This window comes from Neofelis nebulosa, chromosome 10 (genome assembly GCF_028018385.1).
Source record: "Neofelis nebulosa isolate mNeoNeb1 chromosome 10, mNeoNeb1.pri, whole genome shotgun sequence".
NCBI lineage: Eukaryota > Metazoa > Chordata > Mammalia > Carnivora > Felidae > Neofelis > Neofelis nebulosa.
This window is the reverse complement of record NC_080791.1, coordinates 115,344,976-115,366,025: the sequence shown is the minus strand read 5'-3', so window position 1 is coordinate 115,366,025 and position 21,050 is coordinate 115,344,976. Positions and strand designations below refer to the sequence as shown.

Below are 21,050 nucleotides of genomic sequence, written 5' to 3'. Positions count from 1 at the left end.
AAGGGACCTCCCTGGGCTGTCCTTTTGACCTCTGTCTACATTCGAGCCCATATGTGAGTTGTCTGCTATTTGTTGTTTTTACAATCAGAAAAAAATCTATTCCATTTTTGCCCAGCAGTTTGGTGCCCCTGCCCCCTCCCTGGGTCTCAGTTCCTTCTTCTGGAGAGACAGAAGCTTCCCGCTGTTGGGGATTCTTTCTTTCTCTTATTGAAGTTACGCGGACACACAACGTTACATAGTTCCAGGAGGACAACATAGTGATTCCACAATTGTGTACAGGATAGGTGTGTGATCACCATCCGTCCCTGTACAGAGTTTTTACAGTATCATTGACCGTATCCCCTGTGCTGCATTTATTTTATAGCTGGGCATTTGCACGGCCTCATCCCCTCCCCTATTTTGCCCATCCCCCTCCCCCAACCTCCCCTCTGGCACCATCCCATTTATTTTCTGCATTTAAGTCTTTTTTCTTTGTTCATTTGTTTTGATTCTTTAGATTCCACATGAGTGAAAGCATATAGTATGTGTGTTTCTCTGTCTGACTTATTTCACTTAGCATAATGCCCTCGGGGTCCGTCCATGTTGCTGCAAATGGCAGGATTTCCTTCCTTTCTATGGCTGAGTAATTTTGCGTCGTCTCTGTCTCCCACTCTTCTTACCCATTCGTCTGCGCACGGGCACTGGGGCCGCTTCCACAACTTGGCAGCTGTAACATCTGCTACAATAGACTTGGGGGCGCACGTCCTTTCCGGTTAGGGTTTTTGTTTTCTTGGGTAGATACCCACAAGTGGACCCACTGGCTCCTGCAGCAAGTCCACGCTTTAGTGTTGGAGGAACCGCCACACTGTTCTCCACAGCAGCCACACGGGCTTACACTCCGCCACCAGTGCGCGACCGTCCCCTTTTTCTCCACACCCTCACATTGTTGTGGATTCTGACGAGGATGGGCCCTTGACCTGCTCATTCTGGGGAAGAGGCACGGGCAGGGGGTAAAATCCTGTCTCACAGCCTGCCTGCCAGAGCAGACCCTGGGAGTTCAGGGAGGGCTGGCATTCCGTCTGATCTTGCAGGGGAGACCGGCCTGGACCCGCACTGGCACCGAGGCGCGCCAGCCACAGGCGGGAAGTTCCCGTCTGTGATTCCCATGGCCTAGTGTACTCCTGTGGCCGCAGTGGCTAAGGCCGTCTGCACAGCTCTGTCCGCGGGCTGTCCTCGCCGGGAAGGACTCGGCTCCACTGTGTCCTCGGAGGAAACCCAGCCCCGCGAAGCGTTGGCAGCTCATACAGGTTTTACAGAGCGATGGAGGAGAGGGTCAGGACGTGCACTGCCTTACTGAAGTCAGTGTAGACGTCCGATGTGTGCAGCGCCCCCAAGGTCCTTTCTGGCTGCCAGCTGCCCTTCCTCCCACGTGATCCCCACCCCCAGCTCCGTGGCTGCTGGGGACCTCACACAGGACCCCTCCTGAGGGGGATGTGGTGGCCTCCTGCAGGGGAGCCAAGCCCACCGTGGGCCATCTTTGCACAACCCAAAATCCAGGATGGGTTTCACACTGTAAAGGGCTGCAGAAAAACAAAACAAGAAGCTGGAGAACACGCACACGGACCTGTGTGGTCCCCAAAGCCCAAAATATTACTGTCTGGACCTCAGCAGAGAGTCCAAGAGCCCCAGTCCAGAGTGACAGGAAATAGGACCAACAGGAAAACCTGAAATCCCCCTGGCTGGCTCTGTCTGCTTTCTGCACTGTGGGCAGGGGGCAGGCGGGCTGGGGGGCCTGGGGGGCTGAGGACTTCTGGGGTGAGCTGGGTGCAGACCCCTGCCGGCGAGAGTGTCTGGGCTCCAGGCGCCCCAAGGCTCAGACAGAGCGCTGCGTCATGGTCCGGTTGTAAGCAGCCGCCCTCAGGACAGCCCTGGGTCTGTCCTGTGCCCTTTGTCACAGAAATCCATCTAATGCCAGGAACACCCACTTCTCACTCCTGAATGCTGTGACTCTGTTCTCGTTTCCTTGCTCCGTGGGCATCTGAGGGGCCGCAGATCGCCGGCGTCCTGTGACTTGGGTAGGTCACAGGGCCAGCCAGCCGCGGCCACTGCTCCCGTGGCCCAGAAGTTGGGTCCTTCGGCTTCTGTGTTGCTAAGGACAAGGCCGTGGCCTGGGACGAGCAGGAGAGCGCCAGCAGGTTTGGGGCTGTTCTCAGGGATGGACGAGAAGCCTGGAGCCCACTAGGCCCTGTCATCACCGTCACCGGGTGGTCTGCGGGCGGAGGCACAGCCCAGTCGTCCCGAGCCTTTCTGGGAGACGGCTGAGCGAGAACCCCAGGCCGTTGCGAGTTCTGGAAGGTTCCATAAGCTTATTGAGATTCAGCCTCCACTGTGGTCTCAGAGAGGCGGGCAGTGCGGCTGTTGCTGGAGGAGCAGAGGCTGTTTTCGTGTTCACAGCCGCCCAGCGGGAAGCCCTCGGTCCACAGCCGGCTGCTCGGGGGCTCCCCGTCCGCAGGTGCACGCCCTTCCACACACCGCGTACGTGCTGCTCACGTCCTTCTGCACACTCCGGACACGCCCCGCGCACACCCCATGCACGCCGTGTCTGCTGCCGATCTCCCGCAGATCTTCCCCGAGCATGTCCTGGGACATAGGCCTCCCGGAGACACCTTCTCAGCCTCGACCTCTGAAAATGTTCGCATTTCATCCTCGTCGCTGAAGGGTGTCTCCACGGGGTGTGGGGGGCCAGGTCACTGCCCTGCTCCTGGACAGAGGTGGGAGCCAGTGGCGCTGGCCCGCGGCCCAAGGTCCCTGCAGGTTCCTCTCCGTGTGCTTCTTTCCGGTGGCCGCTTCCAGGACTCTCCTGTGCTTGTGGCTGTTGGCAGGTTGGGTAAGACGTGCCCCCGTGTGGCTCTCTCTCCTCGCGCTGCTGGAGGTTACTGGGCTTCATCAAAATATTTAGCCCTTATTTCTTCAACAATTTCTTAAATGTTTATTTGTTTTTGAGAGACAGAGTGTGGCCGGGGGAGGGGCAGAGAGAGAGGGAGACCCAGAATCGGAAGCAGGCTCCAGGCTCCGAGCCGTCAGCACAGAGCCCGACGCGGGGCTTGAACTCATGGACCCGGAGATCGTGACCTGAGCCGAAGTGGACACCTAACTGACTGAGCCCCCAGGCGCCCCAGCAATTTTTTACTCCCCCATCTTTGTCCTCTCCTTCTGGGATGTCAGCACTGCACGTGTGTTACAGGCGTCACCTCCCGGTGTTACACGTTCCCTCACCCTGCATCGCGTCACAGATACTGCGGTGCTTACAAACGGAAGGCTCATGGCGACCTCGTATCGAGCAAGGCTGTGGCACCACTTTTCCAATTGCATTTGATCCCTTCGTGCCTGTGTGCCCGCTGAATAATAAAGAACTTGACTGGTCTTTGTCCCGGCTTTCTGGGGTGGAGACTCGAAACCCTTGAGTTTTGAGTCACAGGGGCGTCCTTCTCACTCACACGTGAGTTTATGTCATGACCACCTGGCCAGGTGTGCTCGCTATTGGGGTTTCTTTGCTTTTAGGGTAAGGAGATACGGTTGACCCATGAACAACGCGGGTGTGAGCTGCACAGGCCACGTGTACGTGGGTTGTTTCCAGTGACCACAGCACAGTGCTGCAAACGTCGCTCTCCTAACTTTCCTAATGACATTTGATTCTCTAGTTTATTGTAAGGACTTAGCAGGTACTGTACACAGCACGCAAAATACACGGTAATGCACTGTTTATGTTACCAGCAAGACTTCCAGTCCGCGGTAGCTGTTAGTCAAGTTTCTGGGAAGTCAAAGGTTATATGCAGACCTTCAACTGCACAGGGGTGGGGGGCATCGGTACCCCCTGACCTGTGCATTCTCAAGGGGCAACTGTATATGTGTGTGTACAAACCGTGCAAACACACAAATGAGAAATGTTTCTCTGTGCAGCCAGCTGTACCTACGTTAAGCTAAACACGAGTTCTTACTACGTCTCCAACCACCACCCGTTACCCCAGGGCCCATCCTCCCCTCGACCCCCTGTAACCTCCCACTCAGCGGTGAGACCGCACAGGGCTCCCACCGGCCGCCGGCCACGTACTCAGTTGTTCCACTCCAGGACGCGGGCCGCAGGATCAGAACTGGTCACCTGACCCCGCCGGGAACAACTTCGTCAACTGGAGCCCGGCGCTCGCGGGCGGGTGCCCTGCCTTGAGTCTTACGGACTCCCGCCCCTTCAGTGAGGGGGTTTCGCACGTTTGTAACACCCCGAGAGTCTGGCCACAGTCTGCATCCCTTCCTGGGTCCCCGACGTCCGAAATTATCTTTCCTTCATTCGCGAACATTAAAGTTCCGTGGGTTTTGACAAATGTGCGGTGCCCTATATCTGAAGGGAAGTATTTGCAGAACAGTTTCACTGCTCTAAAAATCCCCCTACCTGTTCAGTTCTGCCGCCTCCCAGACCTCTGGCTGCTGCGGCTCCGTTTGGCATCTCTATAGCTTTGCCTCTTCACTTAGTAACGTGCATGTGGGTTTCCTCCGGTGTCCGTGCGGCCTCAGAGCTCATTCCTTTTTATCCCCGAATAGCAGTCCATCGTCCGCATGGACCACGGTTGGTTTATCGATCCGCCTGTTGAAAATACCTCGATTACTTGCAGTTCTTGGCGATTATAAATGAGCCGTTATCAACGTTCAGTGCAGGTTTTGTGTGGACAGAAGCTTTCAAGTTAGTTGGGTAAATAACTAGGAGGGTGATTGCTGGGTTGTACGGTAAGAGGATGTGTGGTTTTGTAAGAAACCGCCAAACTCAGTTCCAGCGGCCGCACCATTCTGCACCCCTGCCTGCAGTGAGAGAGGCCCTGCTCTTGTCCTACCGGCAGCCGGTGTTGTGGGTTCCTTCCATTTCAGCCATTCTAATAGAGAGTTGTGTCGGGGCGTCTCCGGTGGCCTTTTGATTTGAAACTCCCTGATGACACACGGTGCTGAGCATCTTTTCGTGCTCTGATTTGTGTGTGCACGTCCTTGAGGGGAGATGCACGGTCAGATCTTTTGCCTGACGTCTACTGGGTGGTTTGTTTTATTATACTTGAGCTTTAAGGGTTATTTGTACATTTTGGATAACAAGTCCTTTATCTGATAATGTGACTTGTGTGTATTTTTTGTATTGTGACTTCCTATTCTTTAAATGCTGCCCTTCCCGGGGCGCCTGGGTGGCTCAGTCGGTTAAACATCCGACTTCGGCTCAGGTCATGATCTTGTGGCTCGTGGGTTCGAGCCCCACGTCCAGCTCAGAGCCTGGAGCCTGCTTCAGATTCGGTGTCTCCCTCTCTCTCTCCCCTTCCCCCACTCGCTCTCTCTCTCTGTCTCTCTCAAAAATAAATAAACATCAAAAAAGCTTTTTGATGTTGCCATTCCCAGAGCAAAAATGTTTAATTTTAATGGAGTCTAACTTGCAGATTTTTTCTTTCAGGGACTGTGCTTCGGTGATGCGTCTACACGCAAGGTCACTTTTGTTTTACTGTAGAAGTTTTATAGTTTTGTGTTGTACATTTAGGTAAATTCAAAATATATTTTTCATATTACTGTGGCTTATAATTTATTTTGAATTAAATGTTGTATAAGAGTTAGGAGCTGCATCGAGGTTCGTTTCTGTACATATGGGGGCTCAGTTCTAGAACCGGAGATGTTTGTATATTCCGCTTTTTTCTCCCCTGTAATGTGGGGCGATTTAATTTGCTATGTTCAATATAGAGACGGTTTCTGGAGATGATACAAGTCGCCCTCTCAGTAGAATTCATTTTGCTTTCTTTTCTTTTAATACATTGCTGTTTCTTGGAGAATTCTGTGGTAACTATAAAAAAGTAAAAACAGTATTTCCATCAATTAATGAAGCAATGTATAAATTGTGACACACTCATAGAATTGATTTGTGAAAAATAATTAGTGCATGTATTAACATAAATTGCACATTTTTAATTGAGTGACAGGCACACAACAAAATAATGGGTACGCTATGTACATTTTTTACAGAAATATAATTAACATGAAACAGTGGGTGTCAGGTGTGCCTCGTAACAATTCGATGTTTGTGGAAATGGGGAAACGATCACCACAACAGATTTAGGTAACGTCCATCACCTCCCCTGGTCACAAAAACTGTTTTCTTCTGAGGAGAACTTTTAATCTGTCCGCCTTTGCAACTTTCCAACGCACAGTATGTGATTATTAGCTAGAGTCACCATGCTGCGTGTCACATTCCCTGGGACTCGTTTATTCTGGAACTGAGGTTTGTCCCAATGGACCCCTTTCATCCCGTCTGCCCACACCCCGCCCCCTCGCAGCCGGCGACCACCGCTCCGCTGTCTGTCTCTGAGCACATAGTCACGCGCAGTAGGTCCTACGTGTGCGTGTGCGTCCGCGTAAACGTGAAGCCCTGCAGGCCCGCCCACATCACGGCAAACGGCAGGATTTCATTGTTTTTATGGCCGAGTAATATCCTAATATCCCATCGTGTGTACGTACCACTTCTTTATCCAGCCCTCACTCGACGGACATTTGGGCTCTTTCCACGTCCAGGCCGTTACAAATAGTGCTGCAGTGAACGTGGAATGCATACGTCTTCTCAAGTTAGGGTTTTCGTTTCCTCTGGATAAATTCCCAGAAATGGGATTGCTGGATCATCTGGTAGTTCCGCTCTGTTCGTTTTCTCACTGTCTTTAATTTTTGGAGGAACCTCCATACCGCCTCCCGGAGCGGCTGCACCAACTTTTACTTCCACCAGCAGTGCTTGGGGCTCCCTTCTCCACATCCTCGCCAGCACCTGACACGGCTTGTCCTTGGCCCCGCCTTTCCGGCAGGTGTGGGGTGATATTTCTCTGTGGCTTTAATTTGCATTTCCCTGATGATGAGAGATGTTGAGCACCTTTTCATGTGTCTGCTGGTCACCTGTGTCTTCTTTGAAAAAATGTCTGTTCGTGTCTTCTGCCCATTTTTAATCTGTTTTTTTTTTTTTTTTTGCTACTGTGTTATATGAATTCTTTCTACCTTTTAATATTAGCTCCTTGTCACATCTATGATTTGCACACATCTTCTCCCATTCAGTAGGTTGTCCGCTCATTTTGTCGACGGTTTCCTTGGCTCAGCAGAAGCTTTCTGGTTTGTGTGGTCCCGCTTGCTTAGTTTTGCTTCTGTTGCCTTTGCTTTTGGCGTCGGATCCAGTGATCATCGTCAAGACCAGTGCTAAGGAGCTTAAGCCTGTGTTTTCTTCCAGCAGTTTTAGGGTTTGAGGTCGTCCATTCTGAGTTGGTTTTGCGTATGATGTGACATAGGGTCCAGTTTCGTTCTTTTGCCGGTGGCTGTCCGGTGTTCCCAGCACCGTTTGTTGAAGAGACTGTCCTCCACCATGTGTATTCTTGCCTCCTTCACTGCAATTTACGTGACCATATGTGTGCAGGCTTATTTCTGGGCTCTGCATTCTGTCCCAGCTTTCTTTGTTCTAGGATTTAATTAAGTGACCTGAACACAGTTTGACTCTTTCATGTTTTCCTTTTATACTTCGTTAGGTAGAGCTGGGGCATTCTTTAGTCGGGTTCATTCTTCCCCACCATCAGGGGAACACCTTTCTGAACGTTCTCGCTGATGCCCCGTGAATGGCGAGGCCCCATCTAGCTGTTGGGAACAGGCAGTGTTCCCAGCACCTCGTGAGGGTTCCCTGGGGACCGTTCCCTCCAATTCTTTTGGATTCTCTCCGCCAGTCGGGCAGTTTCCTCACGTGCATGTGCTGACTAGTGCGCTGCCGAACGCTCAGGGGGCCCTGGGGGCCTCGAGTCCTTACTTTGTGCAGACGCTTGCTGTCTGACACCACAGATTCTAGCCTCCTCGGCCTCCCAGCCTCCAGGCTCTGTCGCCTTAACCAAGAAGGCCTCTGGGATCCGCGTGGGTTTTCTAACCTCTGCCGTGGGCTGGAAACCTCCTCCAGGCAGGAGCGGGGGCCGTCCTGTGCCTCCCCTCTTGCACTTGCAGTCCAGCGGGGTCCTTTGTCCCTGGGTGTCCCATGCCTTCATATATCCTTTCAGGTTTTCGTAGTTGTTTCTGGTGGGAGAGGGATACAGTCCCTGTTACCCTGTCTTGATCAGGAGCAGAAAGCCTGATGGCCACGTTTCGGTCAAGTTTGAAGAGACGTAACCCGTGAAGCCCGCTGTCATTTTACTCCTCCGGGATCCGCTCCCCGCAGGGCCCGGTGCTATCCGAGCCGCCACAGTTGCGCAGCCGGGAAAGCGACCTGGGAAAACCCACTTTCAGTCGCCATCGGAAAGATGTCTTTGGAGTGTTTCACTGAGTTAGGATACGTACCACACACTCCCGCTTTGGACAAGCATGAAGGTACCTTCCTTGGCTATATTTACGCGTATTTATTTAAGAACGGTGAGGGGCGCCTGGGTGGCTCAGTCGGTTGAGCGGCCGACTTCGGCTCAGGTCACGATCTCACGGTCCGTGGGTTCGAGCCCCGCGTCAGGCTCTGTGCTGACAGCTCAGAGCCTGGAGCCTGTTTCACATTCTGTGTCTCCCTCTCTCTGCCCCTCCCCCGTTCATGCTCTGTCTCTCTCTGTCTCAAAAATAAATAAATGTTAAAAAAAAAATTTTTTTTTAAAAAAGAACGGTGAGAAGTTCAGATTAAAACCCCATCAAACGTGAAACAAAAGCAGTGGAGGTAAGTGATGGAATCAGTAGAAGTCATCCCATCATCAGTAAGTGACTTGTTACAAAATCCTTCCGCTCTCATCAGAAGGGAAGGTGTTAAAAGGAGGAGGCCGAGCTCCAGTGGCGGCAGTGAGTGGACTCACGACGTTCGCTGGCCCAGGGAACGAGGAGCAGGTCGTGTGGGCATGAGGGGGCCGGGGACACGTTTCTCGCCGACCTGCCCTGACAGCGGAACATGCAGCACCGGGGGAGGGGGGTGCCGTGCGGACCTCGGGTGTGCGGACTGGGGGGGCCCGGCCCCGAGGACACCCAGAGGCCCGAGACCACCGCTCGGACGTGAAAGAAATTTGACAAGGACGCTCCCATGAGTCACAGCCCGTCGCGGTGGCAGGTGGTGAGGCTCAAGAAGCTTGAACCGGCAGCGGTGTGAGCGGTTCGGCCCCCACGTCGGAGGAGGACTGGCTGTGGAGGCCCCACCGCCCGGGGCCCCCTCACCCGCCCGCCTGGGCCCAGCCTTCCGGCGCTGTGCTCGCGGAACCCTCTTTTTGAGTCGTTGGACACAGTTCTCATCAATTTTGTCTTCTAGGGGGTGTGAGCTCATCGCAGAGTAACTGAAAATACAGAGAAGGAAACTGGCAGCCCCAGCCCGCACTCCTACGTACGATGTGAAGGGAGCCCCGCGGGCACCTCGATCACCGTTACTCACGTTCTTCTGAGCCCAGCTGCTGCTGCCAGTGGAGGTGCCACGTGAGCCACGCCAGGTGCTCAAAGCCACACGAGGGGGACGGTACGGTGGGAGCATTTCCTGTGTGTGTGCATGTGTGTGTGTGTATTTAGGGTTCTGGTCTCATAACTGAGGGGAAATTGACACCCACAAACACACATAACAGGTGCGATCTAGAGGCGAGATGAGGCGCCCCCCGTTGTGGCTGCAAAAGCCGTGAGGCGGAGCCTGGGCTTCTCTTCTGGAGGGGGTGAGCACCGCTGGCCCGGCCTCAGGCCTCGCCACGGGAGCCTCGGCACAGAAGCTGGGCGCCTCCTCGTGTGCCCACCCCCGGGAGGCCCCAGGCTCCGCTCAGCGAGTCAGGGAACCCATGGAACATTTTCCCAAGTTTCTCTGATCCTGGAAACGGCGGAAGCCGCCAGTGACACTGTATCCTCCACAGCCTAAAGGCCAGTGGTGCATGGTGGGGAGAGAGCTCTTTTATAAACTGGGTCAGCCACTGCTTAGTCCTGGGTGACAACTTGTGTCCGGGGTTCGGGTGTAAGAGCGTGAAGTGCTGGGAAGTGGAAAGGTGATGTCTGCTTGGGACAGGACATCCCTGTAACCAAAAAACATTAAAAAATGTATTTAGAAATAGAGAAAGAGACAGAGAGAGGGAGAGCGTGAGTGAGGAAGGGACAGAGAATGAGAGAGAGAGAGAGAGAGAGAGAGAGAGAGAGAGAGAGAGAGAGAATCCCAGGCAGCCTCTGCCATCAGCACAGAGCCTAATGCAGGGTTTGAACTCAGGAACTGCGAGATCATGACCTGAGCCGAAGTCAGATGCTTAACCAACTGAGCCACCCAGGCGCCCCCAAAAAAACATCTCTAAGGTAATAAGAATAATACACTTTCTAGAAAAAAATGCTTAAAAAAACATATATAAGTATAAATAACAAAAGTAAGTCACCCACAATCCAATTACTAATCAGTAGTAAACATTCCTAAGATTTTGGTGTTTCCGTATATATATGAAACATAGACATGTGTGTTGTGTTTTGTTTTGTTTTTAATGTTTATTCATTTTTGAGAGACCGAGAGTGTAAGGGAAGGGCAGAGAGAGAGGGAGACACAGAATCTGAAACAGGCTCCTGGGTCCGAGCTGCCAGCACAGAGCCCGACGCGGGGCTCGAATTCACAGACGGCAAGATCATGACCTGAGCCGAAGTCGGACACTTAACCCACTGAGCCACCCAGGCACCCCCATATGTGTTTTATTTTTTACTGTTTACTTATTTTGAGAGAGAAAGAGAGCAAGCAGGGGAGGGACAGAAAGAGGGAGGCAGAGAAGCCCCAGTAGGCTGCACACTGTCAGCACGGAGCCTGATGCCAGGCTGGGATTCACTAACCATGAGATCATGACCTGAGCCAAAATTGACAGATGCTTAACCGACTGAGCCGCCCAGGCGCCCCTACTTATGTGTTTTATTATTGGATCTTTCATACATACAATCATTTTCAAAACACGAACACCCTCTACTGACCCTATCTTAAAAACGTGATCAGAGCCCCTTGAACACCTTCTCTGATCCCACCCTGCATCGTTGCCCTGAAGGTAACTACCAACCTGAATTTAGTTATTCCCACAGATTTCTACTGTCACATAAGTGTGCATTCCAAAAAATGTAAACTCCCGTTCTGCGTTCTGCCTGTGGTAAACCGTGTATAAACAGTACAGTGTATATCCTTCTGCAGATCGCTTTTTTCCGTTCAGTAACATTATAGATACAATGTAGTTTGTTCATTTTAACTGAAGCAGAGTATTCCATGGCGTGAATATGCCCAGATTCATCTGTTCATACCCTCTTGTTTCTGATGTCTTGCGCTGAAAATACACTTCGGTGTATTCACACTTTGTGGACCTGTACACCATGAGACATACTGGCTCGGGTCTCGTGGAGTTGCCCTCCCAGCAAAACGGAAGCTTTCCCCGACGCTCCAGGTCCCCACCAGGAATCCCCTGGACAATTTCAGTCCCCCCACCTGAGTCGTAAGAGTGAGAAATTGTGTCTCATTGCCCTTTTGATTGGCATTTCCCCAGCATTGGCGAGGTTGAGTGCACTTTCATACGTTCCTTGGCCGTGCATATTTTCTCTGACTTGCCTGTTCATGCTCTGTGCATATCTATTAACTTAGGAAATCCTTCCTCACCCAGGGTCATAAAGATATTGTCTTCTAAACATTTTTAAGGTGTGCTTTTCACAGTGAGGGTGTAAACCCACCTAGATTTGATTGGAGAAGGTATGACCTGAAGTAGAGATACAATATCATAGTCCCTGTGGCCACCACTGAGATATTTACACAAGGACATATCATAAAAAACATAATTGAAGTGAAATACCAAAAGGAGTTTGCAGAAACCAAAAGAAGGCAGAAAATGGCAAACAGAGAAACAAGGCACAAATAGAAAACATGTAAAAAATGATAAGACTTAAGTCCGAACGCATCGGTTCTTCCATGAGCTGAAAATGGCCTAAGCACATTAAAGACTGACGGTCAGCATGCTGTCAGAAAGGGTCTGCTGCTCTTACCACAGTGTGTGTGTGTGTAGAAAATCGCTATAGACAGAGACTGTCAGAGCACTTACAAGAAATAACTACTATCTTCTGTCCCTAAGAAACTCGCTTCAAATGTGAGCTTACAAGACGGCTTGAAGAAATGGCAGAGGACACACTGGCAAACGGAAACAGAGGGAGCGCCAGACAAAGTCAACTGCAGAGCAAGGAAAATGCAGAGACCAAGAGGGACATGACAAGAAGACCCAACAAGCCTCAATGTGTAGGCACCTAACACAGGGTCTGCAAAGTACAGAAAGAAAACACTGGCAGGATTTCAAGGGGAATTTGACAAACTCCAGTTACACTCGGAGGTTCCAGTGCTCCTGTCTTGGGAATTGACAAAACTGGTAGAAAATGAGCAAGGATATGAAGAGGAGAACAGCATCGACATGAACGTGTACACATACAGGTGTCCACACACACAGAACATGTACACATATAGGTGTCCACACATACACATACGCACACACACACACGAGCATATATACACGTGAGATATTTTTATATCTTCACCCAACACAGTAGAACACAACCCTTCAAGTGCACACGACACATTTACCAAGATACACTCTAAAGTCATTGAAAATAATTGAATGACATAATGGTATTAAGCCAGGCATTGTTAACAGAAAGATAACATGAAATTCTCCCACACTTAGAAGTTAACCAGTCCACTTCTAAATAGTTCATACATCAAAGAGGAAGAGTCAAGGGAGATTAGAGCATATTTTGAACTGAAAGTGTCCAATTTATGGGATGCATATAAAGCAGTACTTAGAGGGAAATTCATAGCACTAAATGGTGACATTACAGAAAAAGACAGGTCCCAAATCCATTAACCAAGTGTCCACCTTAAGACGCTCCACGGGGGGAGGGAACTCATAGCTCATGAGTTCAAGCCCCATGTTGGTCATGAAACCTACTAAAACAAACAAAAGCAAAACCAAAAAACCCCAACAAATAAACCCAAAGCAAGCAGAAGGAAGGAAATGATAAAGATAAGAACAGGTATCAGAAAAATTGAGAACAGAGAAAAATCAATGAAACCAAAAACTAGTTCTTTGAAAACATCAGTAAGTTGATAAATCTCTTGCAGACAGAAAGAATAAAAGAAGACATAATTCACCAATATTAGGAAAGAGAGCATATCACTACCATCCACAGAAACATAAAAAGGGAAACTACAAACGACTGCACACACATTAATTTGACAACTTAAATGAAATGAAGCAATTCTTCAAAACCACGCGCTTGCAAAACTCACTAAGGTGAGTTAGGTAACTGGGATAGTCCTCACAATGTGTATGTGTTTTTCCACATCACCCAGGAATTAACTCCATTCTCACAGTCAGTGACCAGGTGTCCCACCAAAGTAACTCAGTTCTGACTCTACCTGCCTGAAGAAAGCACCACAGGTGAAGGACTCAGTCCCACAAGCCCGCCCCCAGTTCAGACGCCAATCCAGGTTGTCTCCTGTGCTTCTGACTCACCAGCTATTAATTGGTTTCCGTGACCCCCTCCTCTGGTTCTGTTAATTTGCTGGAGCAGCTCCCAGAACTTGGAAGACAAGTTGACTTAGTAGATTGCAGGTCTATTACAAAGACTATTAAAGGATCTGAAGGAACGGCCGGATGTAGAGATGCATAGGGTGAGGTGTGCGAGGGTCCCTGGACCCTTCTGCACGTGATTCACCAGCCTGGAAGCCCGCAGGACCCCCTCCTTTTGCATTTTTACGGAGACTCCAAACCCTCTAATCATAGTTGGCTCCCCCTGGCACCCAGCCCCCATCCTTAGGGCTCTTCCAAAAGTCTCCTCATGGACACAAACCCAGTTGTGGTGTAAAGGGGCTGTTTATGCGGAACAGGACACCCACTTCCCCCTCGTGGCTCCGAAGGGACTTCAGGAACTGAGGACGGGAGACCAACTGTTGTAACAAAAGATGTTGCCTTTTCTCTTAGAGACTCCAAGGGTTTTGTGAGCTGTGAGCTCCAGGATCCTGGATGAAGACCAAAATACACATTTGCTGTAAAGCACAGTGTCATAGTCCCATAGCCATTTAAAAAATTGAATCTGTAGTTACCCCTCCTGAAAAACCTCCAGGCCCCGATGGCTTCAATGACAAATTCTACCAGACACTTAAAGAAATAACACCAATTACATCCATTCTCTTCCAGAAAAATAAAACAGGAGGGAATATGTCCCAACTTAGGAGGACAGCATTACCCTGATATTCATACCTAAGAGTACAAAAGAAAGTAAAAGGAAGGGAGGGTGGGAGAGAGGGAGAGATGGAAGGAAGGAAGGAAGGAAGGAAGGAAGGAAGGAAGGAAAAGGAAGGAGGGAGGAAGGGGGAGGGAGGGAGGAAGGGAGAACTACAGACAAATACTCCTATGAGCCAAATGAAAATCCTCAATCAAAATATAGTCAAATCAAATGTTATATAAAAAGAAGAATACACCACAACCAAGTGGCATTTATCATGAAAATGCAAGGTTGGTTCATCAGTTGAAGACGTATCACTATCATTTGTCATGTTAATCATCTAAAGGAAAAAGATCACACATCGTATCAGTTGGTGCAGAAAGAACATTTGACCAAACCCAGCACCCACTCATGAGAAAACTTCCCTCAAAGGGCGCCTGGGAGGCTCAGTGGGTTCAGCATTCAACTCTTGATTTCAGCTCAAGTTGTGATCTCAGGGTTTGTGAGATCAAATCCCGAGTCAGGCTCTGCACTGACAGTGTGGAACCTGCTTGGGATTCTCTCTCTCTTCCTCTCTGCCCCTCCCCTGGCTTGTGTGCTTTCTCAAAACCAACAAACAAACCTTCCAGCAAAAAAACGGGTACCTGGGAACTTCCTCAACCAGATAAGGGGCATACAAGAACATACAGCAGCTTCCATCACATTTAATGGTGAAACACTAGATGTTCTCCCTGAAACTAGGAATAAGACAGAGAAACCTACTCTTAGGAGTCTCATTCAACACCATACCGGAAGTCGTAACCACTCTAAGGAAAGTTTAATAAATGTACACATGTGGGGGGAAAAAAAAATAAAACTGTCCCAAATAACCTGTAAGAAAAACTTGTAGAACAAATATGTAAGTTTGGTGAGGTCGTGGGATGGAAGATCGCAACAGAAAAATCAAACTTAGAAACCATAAATTTAGAAAACACTCTCTACGGTAGCTCCAAAAAAGCCCCATAAATTCTCAGGTACAGTCCACAGAAAACATGCGCTGGGTCTGTGTGTTAAAAAATACAAAGTGTTTTTTTTTTTTTTTTTTAATTTTTTTTTTTTTTTTAACATTTATTTTTGAGACAGAGAGAGACAGAGCATGAACAGGGGAGGAGCAGACAGAGAGGGAGACACAGAATCTGAAACGGGCTCCAGGCTCTGAGCTGTCAGCACAGAGCCCGACGCGGGGCTCGAACTCACGGACCGTGAGATCATGACCTGAGCCAAAGTCAGACGCTTAACCGACCAAGCCACCCAGGCGCCCCAAAAAATACAAAGTTTTAAAGAAAGACATCTCTAAAGACTTAAATAAATGGAGAGACATACCATGTTCAGGGATTTAAAGATTTGACATAATAAAGACACCAGTTCTCTTTAAATGATGTGTGGGTTAACTGCATTCCCAAAATCCCACAAGATTTGTTGATACAGGTAAGCTGATTCTTATATGCAAAGATGGAAAAGCTAGAATAGTTTAAAGAATTTTGAAAAAGAATAAAGGTATGAGCATTACGTCACCTGATTTTTTTTTTTTTTAATGTTTGTGTACTTTTGAGAGAGACAGACAGCAGGAGCAGGGGAGGGACGGAGAGAGAGACACACACAGAATGAGCCTGACGCAGGGCTCGAACCCACAAACCGTGAGATCATGACTTGAGCCGAAGCTGGACGCTTAACCGACTGAGCCACCCGGCTGCCCCTACGTTACCTGATTTCAAAACTGACTCTCAAGTTGTGGCAGTGGAGCCAGTATGGTGTCGGTTGGTGAAGGATAGATATGTAGATCCATGGAACAGAATCCAGAGCCCAGAACAGAACCAGACAAATAAGGGTAATTGATTTTTTTACAAAGGTAGAAAGGCAGTTCACTAAAGAAAGGGTAGTTTTTCAACAAATAGTGTTGGGACAACTGGAAATATATATGCAAAAAAAAAAAAAATGAATCGTGGTCTTAATTGCATAACTTATGCAAAGATTAACTCGAAATCAGTCATAGATCTATATATAAAAATATAAACTTTTTGAATAAAAACAGGGGCACCTGTCTGGTTCAGTCAGGAATATGTGACTCTTGATTTCAGGGTTGTAAGTTCAAGCCCCACATTGGGTACAGAGACTATATAAGCAAACAAACAAACTTTATCTTATTTCTATTTTGGAGAGAGAGAGAAAGAGCATGAGCAGGGGAGGAGCTGACGGAGGGAGGGAGAGAACCCCATGCAGGCTCCACACCCAGCACGGGGCCCCACACAGGGTTCCATCCCGCGACCCTGAGATCATGACCTGAGCCGAAATCAAGGGGCGGACGCTTAGCCGACTGAGCCACCCAGGTGCCAATAAACTTTTTTTAAAAAGGAAGAAAATCGTACTCACCTGAAGTTAGGCCAAGAGTTGGTACATAGGACGCCAAAAGCCCAATCTGTAATAGGACATACGTCTCCTGCTCCACCAAGGGGCGTGCCACGTGCCCCCTGTACCTGGGTGGCCCCCGGAGTGCGGCCGTGTCGCTGCCAACCTGTGACCGGCCTCCACCAACCCCCGAAGCCCCTAGCCACCACCCAAACACCCACCACCCCACGGCCACCACTCTGTGCGCCTCGCAGAGACGGGCCCAGATCTGGGGAGCAAACCCTGCCCGTCGGCACAGAATCGGTGAGGTGTTCTATGAGGGTCAGGTGGGAGGCATTTTCGACTCGGGGCCAATGTGCCGCCATCCACAAAAGCAGCCTGTTCCATATGTGAACTCAGGGGCCCAGCTGCGTTCCCATCTGTGACTGTCTTTTAAGCCCCCGGCCGTGTTGCAGGGTGAGGGTAACTCGTTTGGGGCATGAGAAAAGCAGAACTCCAGAAGAGAGCAGGGCCGTGGATGCCGAGGAAGAGGCTGGTCCACCGAGAGAGGGCAGGAAGGAAGTCATTGACAAATTGGAGTTGATCTAAATTAAAAATGTTCACTGCAAAAGGCACCATTCAGACAGCAAGAAGGAAAGTGACTGAGCAGGAGACAGATGCCAAATCGCGCGTGTAGAAGGGCCCCCGCAGACTGAGAGACCAGCCAGCTCAGTGATCTGACAAACGACCAGGCGCAGAATGGGCTCGAGATCTGAACAGACACTTCCAAGAAGAAGCTACAGACACACAGATCCGCATGGATGCAGTGTGTGTGTGTGTGTGTGTGTGTGTGTGTGTGTGTGTGTGTGCGCGTGCACGCGCGTGTGCGTGCGCGTGCAAGTCAACGCGCAGAAACGTGCCGAACCTTGACAGCAGCACCCGCCTGTGGGCAAGGCTGACGGCATCCAGCGCTGGCGGGGCGAGGAGGGCAGGTGGCGGGCACACAGCGAGGCCGCCGCCTCCAAAGCGCAGCACGCACCTGCTCGTGAGTACTGACCCCACTGGTTTGAAAACTTACGTCCACACAGCCTGCATGCCAGCGCTCCCTGCTGCACTCCTGACACCTGCAGGCAGATACTCTTGGATAAACACTGGAAAGTCACAGAACGGGACAGAATCCAGCGATAGGTGATGAGACGAGCTACCTGGGAGCTGGGCCGGGCGGGGGGGGCTCCACACATCCCACGGCGAGCTTTAGTGGAGGCAAACTGAAAACAGCAGAATGAACGTAACCCATCCAACTTTCTGAGGTATTTGCATCTCATTGTGCATAGACTTGAGCCCAGAGAAACGTGGCCTCCGAGGCGCTCGTGGCGAGCCGTGGGGGCTGCACAGCACACACCTGCCCCCGGCCTCCCTGTGGGCCACACTCCCTGCCCCTGTGCCTGGAACCCCGTTGCCCCTGCTGTGGCCGCTGCAGGGAAGAGGGTGCCGGCCAGACATGCCCGGCCCCCAGCGCAGGGCACCAGCCCGGCTGGCTCTCTGTGAGGAGGGGTGTCCTCTGCCCCTGCCACCCCAGGCTCTTCCCAGCGCGTGTCCAGCCAGGGATCGGGAGGGCTGTGCACACAGCGGAGCCACTGCACGGAGAGGAGGCCCCTGTCAGGCACTCAACCCCCACCCGGTGGGGACGAGGCTCCGACTGTCGGCGGGCCCGAGGCCTTCTCAGGCTTCTTCATTCCGGGCCCGTCACAGCACATTCTAGACAGAGTGCCCCCAAAGCTGAAGAAACACGTGGCGAGTAGCAGCGTCCCAGAGGCACTGGCCCTGGGGCGGGGGGGGGGGGGGGGGAGGGAGGGGTGCAGAGCTCCTTGCAGCCGGCAAGGCTTTGGTGACTTCTCCCGGGGGGCCCAGGGGCGCAGTCGGGGCTGAGCAGGGCCGTGGGGAGCGTGTCCGCCTGGTTCCACAGGGCCCTGGCGCAGGGAGGTTTCCGACCCCCGGCCGGTCCCGAACACCTACGGCCCTCCCGCCCGGAGGAGGGGCAGATGTGCACCACCCAGATGGGATTTACACCGCCAGTGGGTCCTTCAGTGTCTCGGTGACGGGTGTGGCCACCCCAGGAGACCTAGTCCCTGAGCCCCTCGCCCGCCCTTGGCCCGAGGGAGGCCCGCGCTCAGCCCTACCCCCCAGACAAGCCAGGCCACGCGCAGGGCCTCTAGGGCGGGGGCCGGAAGCTAAGACCCGCCCTGGGGAAGCCCAGGGCCCCCCTGCAGGAGGCGGCAGTGCACGGATGGCCAGGCCAGCCTGGAGTGTGGACAGGCCCTTGGCCCATGCTGCCACCAGCCTGGGTCATGTTGCCACTGAGCGTGGGGCAGCGTCCGTTGCCCCCCAGGTTTGCGGTCATGCTGGCCAGGCCCTCACGACCCTGAGCGGCCTGTCCGTCCTCGCAAGTGCACCCACACGGGGGGCCGCGGGGGCTGCGGGTAGAAGGGGGTTCCTAGCCCGTGCAGAGACCTCAGTGGGTCCTGCTCAGGCTGTTCTTCCCACGCCTGCCGGCCCCACAGACCCCCTTCTCGCTCACCCCGAAGCTCTGGAACGTGTACATCCCGGACAGTGAGCGCATGCTTATGGCCACGGCCCACACGGTCCTCAACGCACACAGAAGTGAGTGAGCCTGTGGAGGCGGTAGGCAGGGGCCTCGGAGGGAGGGCTGGGCGTGCAGGATGGGCAGGGGACACTGCCCTGAGGACCAGCGGGCAGGGGGCCTTCCACCCCCGCTGCTGTGGCACTGCCCAAGACGCTCCTGGGCACAGCCGGACCCCCAGCAGCTGCCCCTGGGAGGCCCCTGGGGCAGCAGGGTGGGGCCCCTTTCGGCCTCCCAGACGCTTCTTAGGACGCCCCTGGAGTCTCTGGAGTTTCTGCAGGACACGCTGGCCCAGACCTGGGCCCTGGAGGACGACGTGGTGCTGAGGCACCTCATGGCCCAGCCTCCAAGGGCCAAGTATGAGCCACCCCACGAGGTGGGCCTCCCTCCAGTCTCCATCCGTCTCCTCTCCTGCTCTGGGATTGGGAGCCAGCCAGGGCTGGGCATCCGGGCACTCGCTGCAGGGGCTGGGAGTCAGCTGCCTGGAGGGCTGTTGTGTGTCAGGCCAAGGTGGCCGTGCAGGGAGCCACGAGGGTACCCTGGTGCCCCACCCCGCTCAGGACAGACAGCTGGAGAAACTAACCCCCCTCCCCCCCCATCTCTTGAGCAAAACTCGAGCTCCCCATGATGCCCCTGGGCCTGGAACAAGTGTCCCTGGCGCCTAGGCCTCCCCTAGCTTCTCCTAGCTTCGAGACACTCCCCAGCCCAGCCACCCAACATGAGCAACCCGGACCCCCTCTTGGCCAGGCCAACCTCAAGGCCTTGGAGCAGCTGCAGGAGGGAACCTCCACGGAGCCCGCGGCCGCACGCCTGTCTCCGGATCTGGCCTGTCTGCTGCACCCCCCCCACCCCACCCAGAACCCTCTCTGGCCCGCCTACTGCCAGAAGTCCCTCTCAAAGCTCCCAGTGAACCAGAAACTAGAACTCAGAGCTACAACACTGGGTCCCCTTCCCTTCAGCACCTGCCAGGGCCACCCCAGGGGCCACACTACACACCTGGCCCTGGAACCCCACTGGGACCCCAGCGACAGCGTCTGGCCAGCCCACCACGCATGAAGCTGGAGCGCCCCGTCCACCTGTGCTGCCCCGTGGCCTGCAGCTGATGCCCCTCTCTGGGTAGAGACTGGCATGGCCAGCACAGAGGCAGGGCAGCGCCCCGCCACTGCCCCAAGGCTGCCAACGTTCCTGCAACCCTCTGACCTCTGCGCCCACAGAGAAGCTATATGCTCGAGGGCCTCTGCAGGAGACAGTGATGAGTGTGATGGCCCCGAGGCTCTGGGGGAGAGGCAGAGGCAACACAACCACCACCACCCCCCCCCCCGACCCCCTCGGACAACCAAAATGAAGACTGATGGGCCCGCGCCCCCCGTGGCCCTGGCCGGTCCTGGATTCTGGCCCAAAGCCGGCAGGCCCTGTCAGAGCGGTAAGTGGCCGTCAGACACCTGGGTCTGGCCCACAGATGCACGTAGGTGACCGAAGGCAGCTCTGAGAGCAGCAGGCCACCCCAACGAAGGGGCAGCAGGGGTGGGCGGGTCGGCCCCACCCTCACCCGCACAGGGCCGCGGGTTCCGCCAGACCCCAGGTCCTAGCAGTCAGTCACCTGGCACCAACAGGGCAGAGGCTGAGGCCACTGCCTCAGCACGGGGACGTGCTGGGGTCCTGCGCCGAAAAGGTCAGACGAGAGGAGCCGGCAGGCGCGGACCTGGCAGGCTGAGACCGTCCCTCTGCCACCCTCAGCACCTGCCTCGCGGGGTCCCCAAACTCAGGAAATGCGACGCCCCCCGGAGTCAGCAGAAGAGGCTCCGAGGTGGCAGACCCCTGCCCCCCTGCCCCCGTC

General features: G+C 52.8%; 1 long non-coding RNA gene across 2 annotated transcripts in view; it reads left to right on the top strand.

The window, feature by feature from the left end:
• Positions 1–14,324, top strand: part of LOC131488392 (uncharacterized) — a 32,452-nt gene extending 18,128 nt beyond the window's left edge. Inside the window, exons 3-4 of one of the 2 annotated variants that reach the window (XR_009250192.1) lie at positions 9,275–9,449; positions 12,066–14,324. This is a non-coding gene — a long non-coding RNA (uncharacterized LOC131488392). Of the gene's footprint in view, positions 1–9,274; positions 9,476–12,065 lie in introns of both variants that reach the window. The other variant, XR_009250191.1, reaches the window with a different exon arrangement.
• The last annotated feature ends 6,726 nt before the right edge of the window (positions 14,325–21,050 follow it).